This window comes from Neophocaena asiaeorientalis, unplaced genomic scaffold (assembly GCF_003031525.2).
Source record: "Neophocaena asiaeorientalis asiaeorientalis breed wild unplaced genomic scaffold, Neophocaena_asiaeorientalis_V1.1 scaffold165, whole genome shotgun sequence".
Lineage (NCBI taxonomy): Eukaryota > Metazoa > Chordata > Mammalia > Artiodactyla > Phocoenidae > Neophocaena > Neophocaena asiaeorientalis.
Window position 1 is genome coordinate 2,045,597 of NW_020173918.1, and position 8,534 is coordinate 2,054,130.

Here is an 8,534-nt window from a genome sequence, read left to right on the forward strand (position 1 = left end):
GGTCACAAAGCACCGAGCTGATCTCCCTGTGCTATGCGGCTGCTCCCCACCAGCCATCCATTCTACATTTGGTAGTGTATATGTGTCCCTGCCACTTTCTCACCTTGTCCCAGCCCACCACTCTGCCTCCCACCCCATGTCCTCAATTCCACCCTCCACGTCTGCATCTTTATTCCTGTCCTGCCCCTCGGTTCTTCAGAAACATTCTTTTTTTACATTCCATATATATGTGTTATCTTAAGGTATTTGTTTTTCTCTTTCTGACTTACTTCACTCTGTATGACAGACTCTAGGTCCATCCACCTCACTACAAATAACTCAATTTCTTTTTATGGCTGAGTGACAGATGAATGGATAAAGAAGATGTGGCGCATATATACAATGGAATATTATACCATGAATTTTGCTGGGGAGGACCAAGCAGCCATTGTAAATGGGGGCCAAAATTATCTGCAAGAAATGAAGCAAGAGAGCAATTTTTGGACAAATATGGAATCCCTACAAATAGTTTACAATATACTTCTCTTCCTTACTGGCAACTGGTTCCAGTCAATTAAAGACTAAAGAAAGGTATTTGAGGACAAATGGAAAGGGAAAAATGTAAAGAAAATAACCACAATAAAAGAAATCACCAAGACTTCCTTTTTCCCCAGGCTGGAGCCTCTGAGGTCTGGTGGGGTCTATTTAGTTACAGCAGTGCTGGTCTCCAAAAGAATGTGCCCAGGCAAAGCAGGCCTCCCGTGGCTTTTGTTACAGGACTATAGTGCTTCATGATGCCTGCCAAAGTCAAGTAATCAAAAATTATCTGCAAGAAATGAAGCAAGAGAGCAATTTTTGGACAAATATGGAATCCCTACAAATAGTTTACAATATACTTCTCTTCCTTACTGGCAACTGGTTCCAGTCAATTAAAGACTAAAGAAAGGTATTTGAGGACAAATGGAAAGGGAAAAATGTAAAGAAAATAACCACAATAAAAGAAATCACCAAGACTTCCTTTTTCCCCAGGCTGGAGCCTCTGAGGTCTGGTGGGGTCTATTTAGTTACAGCAGTGCTGGTCTCCAAAAGAATGTGCCCAGGCAAAGCAGGCCTCCCGTGGCTTTTGTTACAGGACTATAGTGCTTCATGATGCCTGCCAAAGTCAAGTAGGGAAACACTGCCCAGGGTCAGTCCTCAGCACAGGTGGGAAGTGACAGAACTTGTCCTCATGGTCCCCAGGGGCACCTACTCTTTCCACCTCTATTTTATTGTTCCTTTGAGGGGACTTTTGCTTCAGAAACCCATTCTTCTCTCACGTTTTCTCCTTGTTGCCAGGTTTCAGGGGAAAATGTGGTACCACTAGTGTAAAATAGGGGTGCAGAACAGTCAGATGGGGTCAGGAACCAGCACGTAATAGGTTTGTCCTGGCTACTATCATATAATTAGCTGTGTGTGATTTTACTTCTCTAAACTTCTTGCAAAGTGGGGGATAATGAAAGAACAAGAGCATAGATTGTTAGGACGTTTTAGTGAAATAATGTATTTAGAAAACAACCTCATTTCTTATTGCTAGTATGAGAGGTTTTGTCCCTGGTTAAAGGCATTTCAGACTTCAATAATCAGTTGCAAGAATAATTTTGGAGAATTCTGGCCTTCCGAGACCTTCCAAAGTGGGTAGTAGTCTTCTCCGTCTCATGGCATGGCCAGCCTTGACTGTGAGACTTGAGACCCTCAAATCCTTCCACTGTCCCACTCTGTTGCACTGTCTTGAGATCATTTTCCACTTAATGAGGCAGCCCAATTTCATCTATCAAAATATAATGATCATTTTCTCCTAGACAGTAAAAATTTTACTTCCATAGTTATCTGAGTGCAGATGGTAGAAGAACTGAGTGAGAATGTTGTTGAACATATGATGGGGGAGGGAGAGGCTGTCTGGCATGGAAATCCTTGCTTGGCACGCACTTTTTTGTCTTATTTATGAATCTGTGTCATTCTGAGTCAGCACTGATTACCACGGGCACAGTTATAGTAATCTGCCAACAAGCGCTAATATTGCTAATAATTTCGCTTTGCACAGTGATTATCTGAGAACCACTCTCAGCTGTTGCATCAGTATTACAGCATTTGTTTAACTCCAACTTAAGCCAGTGCTGGGAAAGGCAGCACTTGTTCAGTCAAAAGGAGCTGTCGAAGAGGACAGCCTGCAATTATCTCAAACATGCTGTCATCAGGGGGCTGGCAGGCCTGGCTCACATACCCTAGGATCGATGATGACCTTTAACAGATATAGATTCTCAATATAAAAACCCTTCAGTCCAGAGCAGATAAATGAGTGAGGCTTTGTAGCTGGCTGCCTCATCTTTGCATCTCTGCTTGGATAAGCATCTTTGGTTGAAAACTTTTAAGGAGCCAGACCAGCAGCCCCACCAGCAGATCTTCTGCTTGGGTATCCCCGAGCTCAAATCAACCAAAACCACTCCCATTTTTGCCAGTCCCTTAAACCATTTTTTGATATTTCATTTTCACTTTTCTTTGGAGAGAAACATCCCCCTCTCCCTCCAACAAGATTAAATCCATTAACTGTGAGAATGTAAAGCTAAACTCCCTGCCCCAAGCCTTCTTTTGAAAACAGGCTGCACATGTGTTTCGTACTCATTCTTTCTGTCAGCATTCACCACAACCCGCTACTCTTTTTTTTTTTTTTTTTTTTTTGGAACCGGGGCACGAACCCGTGTGCCCTGCATCGGCAGGCGGACTCTCAACCACTGCGCCACCAGGGAAGCCCACAACCCGCTACTCTTGATAAGCTTGAGCCTGGGAGAGGTAGATCTGTAGGTAGAGACATACGTAGACAAGGGAGGTAGATGGGCAGAGAGGGTCCGCTCAGGAGAAGAGAGAATCCAAGATGAGGAGGGAGTAGAATGGCTGTGTACTTACAGCTCTGTCCCTAGCCCTGGAATCCCCGCTGCTGGAGGAAAGGGCCCTCTACTAAGATCTCCTTTCTTCAGCCTTTCCTCACCTCAGCCTATCTCCTACTTCGCAGGCATCTAGTTGATTAATTTGTGGCCTCCTCCTTTAAGCAAGTTTTGAGGTGAGCAGGGCAGGTGAACCAAAGAAAAAAAAGGGAACTAAATTAACGTTCCCATTCTAGGGCCTAGGAAGCCATCAATTACATTTTAGTCACTTACCCTTCGTTCATTGAAAAAGTAGATAGCTCCTTGGATCAGCCCCTTGGCTGCCTTTTAATGCTTTGCCACTTTTTGCATCTTAAACAATGGGCTTGAAGTGTTGAACATGGAATCCTCACATAGTAGATGCTCAATAAGTGTGAATCCGCCTGCCTCTCGCTGGCAACTTAAGGCCATACAATAGTAGTTCTGTGGTAAATTCTGAGCTTGGCCACAAGACTCCTTTGTGAGGCAGAACCTGACAAGCAAAGGAGAGGATTATAGGTGTTGCTTGTGAAGCACTGAATGGTTAAAGTCCACATAAACCTCATGAGGGATTCTTCCTTCCATGCCACAGATGGGGAAAGAGGCTTGAGATATCAAGAGAGGTCACCCAGGTAGAAAGGGGCAGGGCCAGGACTCAAACTCAGGACTTCTGACTCAAAGGCTTCTTCTCCCAGGCTCCATCAGCCAAACATGTCTCCAGATATTGCCAAATGTTCTTTGGGTGGCAAAGTCACCCCCGGTTGAGAACCACTGCACTAGATGAAGAGCTAACATATCTGAAGCATGTGCTATGCGCCAGATGCTTTATTGATGTGATCTACAATTTGACCTTCACAATAACCCTGTGAGGTGCTTTACGATGTGCAAGTGAAGAGACAGAGGCAGAGAGGTTAAGAACACTCAACTCAGAAGCAGCAGAGCTGGGCTGTGAAGCAGGTCTGACTGATTCCCATGCTCACAGGAGCCAGAAATAACAATTAAAACAAGATCAATAAAGGCATTTGTGGGTGTTCTACAATTGTTCATTTAATCACCATTCTTATTTTATATCTTTCCTAGTTCAAGAAAGGTTGAAGTCTGAAAATATATTTTAAGAACTGATTTCTGTTTTTCTCTCTAGGACTGTTAAGTGCAGTATTCATAATTTCACTGTATATTTTCTCCAGTGTCATTTCAGAAATGCACTAAAAATTGGATATACTTTCACGTGGAATGCCTACCGGGCTCCCTCTGGTGTCAGCTAAGATATTTGCCTTTAAAGGAGCTCACGTGTGACCACATTTCAAGTTAATGAGGAACATGTTCTTCGTCAAGCGGCAATTTAGAAATTTCAACTGGCTCTTACTGACTACATTGTAAATTGTTTTATTCAGATTTCACAGATATTCTATTAAGGGTCCAACATAACTTAGGTTTTATAATGTTAGAGAACAACAACTATGAATTGTTTAAATTATTTAAACAATTGTTTGAATTGTTTAAATTATCTTTTAATGGATCGAAAGAGACATTTCACAAGATGGAACTAAATGGAAAAAAAAACGTATATATATGAATGAAAACGCGCAGTTTCACAATGATAAAAAGAAATGCAAAAACAATTTAAAACATTAAAACAATAATGTGGTAGCACTTTACCCTAAAACTTAGGCAAATCTTTATTTAAACAACACCAACTTCTCTGAGAGCGAAATAAAACAGATATACTTTCATGCTTGGCTGTGGCATTTTGATGCAACCGTTTGGAAGAATCATTTAACAGTTGCAGACAAAGCCCTAAAATCATGTATACTCTTTGATCCAATCATCCTATATCTAGTAATGGTTTAAGGCAACTACTTCAGCAGGAGGCAAAGCTATTTGCATGTACATGTTCATTACAGCACTGACTGAAATAATGAAATATTATTACAAGACCATAATCTCGAATGATTTACAGAAACTAAATAAAGAAGGGCAGGAAGAACATTCCGGGGGAAATACAACTAAGAAAGACAAAAGTGAATTAAATTCATGGAACTGCAAGCCTATTGATATAACCACAAATGGGAGACTGTGATAAGAAAAAAGCCCAGTGAGGTAGGCAGGGGCTAGATTCCACAGCTTAGCTTGGAATCTGAATTTTGTCCTGAAAACTAGGGGGGGAGCAGTTGAGAGATGTTGGAGGAGGTCATCAAGAGGATGTGACCACTAGTTGACCCTTGAACTGGAGACTCGTCACCCCTCCCCTGTCCTTGGAATGAACTTTCCACCCACTGTCCCTGTACTAGGAGCCACTTCAAAGATGCAGCCTTGAGAGAGTAATGTGTTACTGAGGCCACCTGGACTGTTTTTCGTGGCTGAACCCCCTTAAGGCCGCTATATAAACTCTTTAAGATTCTGGTGGGCAGATGCAGGGATCTGCTCGTCTTGCAGCTGCACAAGACAAGCCTCATATGTAAGTTCCCTTGCTTATTAAAACTGCCACCCACCAATCTGGAGTTGTCTGCTTCTTTTTTCTGTCTCCCCTTGCCCTCTGTAACGATGGCCAGTTTTGAATTTCACCTGGGGAACTAACAAGATTGCGAACCAATAATTGGTGAGCCAACCAGGAGACTAAAGAAATGGGTCTTGGGAAACGGCACCTGGGGGGAATCCCAGGTTGGTCATCAGCCTCTGTGTGGGGAGGGTGGCCTGTGTGTTAGATGCCTGTGGACTGTTGCGTGAGTACTGGGTGCCCTAAAAACTCAGTCTGATCGAATCTGCGTGACTGAGGTACCGCACAGAGTGCACCGTTAGAAAGTTGGAAGAAGAGCTGAGATTTAGGAAGGACATGTGGGTGTCCACTACTCTGCTGGCTTCAGAGCTGGCAGTCAAGGTAGGAGAGCAGGATAAGGTGTAGACTTTAGGGTGCCATTTTGCAAAGCTAGGAGGGCACAAGCTACTACAGATTAAGGTCTGAGAACTGACAAAGCCAGATTGGGACACTAAGAGGTGGAATGCCTAGGAAAGTGAGGAGAAGGAAGAGGATGAAGAGGTGAGTGACAGTGAAATGGACAGAATGTCCCATGCTGTCCAACCCCTAATTCAAAAAAAGCAAAAGCATAGCAACAACAATGTCAGCCAGCGGGGCAGCCCCCAGTTCAGGAAATGTTCATGATGAGAGACTATATACCTGCTGAGCTTATTAATACAGCTGCAATGTTCCAGCCAAAGGCCAAGGAAAGTATCCAGGCATTATTAATGAGCACAGCTATGGGGTACAGGGGGCAATGGTGTTTCTCTGATTGGGCAGGAGGCAGAGAAAATGAGGAACATCCCCACACACCCTGCCCTCTGGCAGCACCTGCATTGTGTGGGGGGTTCAAGGTACTCGCTCCTTCATAGATTGAGTCATTCTATCCTACAGAGAGGCTTGGCCCAATTGGGGGGAGGGGGGAGATATCCCCAGGTATGCGGGATTCTAGAAATCTATAGAGAAGGTACAACAAATTCTTAAGGAGTTAGGAATGAGTCAGGTCATCTATGCCCCTGATCTCTGAAGGCCCTGACTGGGCTACATTCACTGCAGGAGTGAAAACCATGATACTCCAGTTCCCCCCCAGCACCTGGTATGTACACCGATGTCCATGTTGGGTCCAGTCGTGGGACAAGATATTTATGTTGGGCGATCTATTGCTAATCTTAGGGGAAACTGACAAACCCTGGGAGTGGGTACAGGCTGTGGGAAAGACCTGAGACAGAGAGGAAGCTGGAGAAGCCAGTAGATTATCCCAATCAGCTGTAAAGCTTCTGGTAAAAGTAACCTGGAAGCAAGTGGGGTTTGACCTTATTGCTGCAGGGACTCCACCTGAAAAGATAGACCAACAACCCAATGCTGTGTTGGTCAGCCTGTAAAAAGCCTTAAAACCTGAACCACAGTTCAGACCTGCCCCACCTCCTGCCATTACCTTTCCTGATGTCCCACCTGCTCCAGTGGAGACCTCAGAGACACGGTCTTATTCGTGGTGGGTGCCCCCACATACTGGGTTTAGGATGTGGCCAAGACTGTCTCCAGGAGAGGGCCGTTGCAGGTGAATGGAGGCTCCATGTTGTGCTCACTATTCATTGTCCCCCAGAAGTAAACAAAAGGTGATGGCTCTGGTTGACACTGGAATCGAACGTACTCTAATACACTGTCACCCTCAGGGGTTTTCTGGCCCCTCAGTGCCATCGATAGTTACAGATGGCAAACAGTTATGGCCAGGAAGGTCCTTTTGACACTGACATTGAGCAATCTCCCCCATGAGAATATGAGGATTTTATCTCTCCAATTTCAGAGCACATACTGGGCACTGATATTCTACAAGGTCAAAATCTGCAAACCTCTATCTGTGACTCCCACTTCCGGTTAATCAAACCAGTACTGAGGGGAAATGCCAACTGGGAACCAGTAAGTCTACCACCCCCAAGTAGAGTGGTAACTGTGAAGCAATATAAATTGCGTGGGGGGGTGGTGGTGGTAAGGAAATAGGAGAAACAATCCAAGAACTGCACCAATGTCATATTATTCTGATTATAATCAGCAGTAAGATGAGAAAGACCCCAATCACCACTCTTATTTATCATCATTCCTGACTATTAGACAATTCATTTAGACAAGAAAGTTAACTATTGAAAATGACAGGAGCAACATTATATGATTTTCTTGCCTACTTGAAAACCCTAGGGGAAAAAAAGCTAGAAAATGGAAATGACAGAATTCAATAAGGAAACTAAATACGAAATTACAATACAAAACTCGATAAGTTTCCACCTATAAAAAACAGTCAGAAAACATAATAAAAAGTCCCTTTTAATATGTCCCTAAAATGTGAGAGATCTTCAAGATGGCGGAAGAGTAAGATGTGGAGATCTCCTTCCTCCCCACAAATACATCAGAAATACATCTACATGTGGAACAACTCCTACAGAACACGTACTGAACGCTGGCAGAAAATCCTCAAACTTCCCAAAAGGCAAGAAACTGCCCACGTACCTGGGTAGGGTAAAAGAAAAAAGAATAAACAGAGACAAAAGGATAGGGACAGGACCTGCACCAATGGGAGGGAGCTGTGAAGGAGGAAAAGTTTCCACACACTAGGAAGCCCCTTCACGGGCGGAGACTGCGGGTGGCGGAGGGGGAAAGCTTCGGAGCCGCGGAAGAGAGCACAGCAACAGGGGTGAGGAGGGCAAAGCGGGGAGATTCCAGCACAGAGGATCGGTGCACAGAAGAGAAAGGGAAATTTTTTTCTTTTGTGGAGATTTAATCCGCCTCAGGAGCAGCGGATTAAATCTCCACAATCAACCTGATGTACCCTGCATCTGTGGAATACCTGAATAGACAATGAATCATCCCCAAATTGAGGCGGTGAACTTTGGGAGCAATGATATATATATATTTTTTTCTTTTTTCCCTTTTTGTGAGTGTGTATCTGTATGCTTCTGTGTGTGAACTTGTCTGTATAGCTTTGCTTTTACCATTTGTCCTAGGGTTCTGTCAGTCCGTGTATTTTTTTTTTGGTTATTATTATTTTTTTGTATAGTTTTTAGCACTTGTTATCATAGGTGGATTTGTTTTTTGATTTGGTTGCTCTCTTC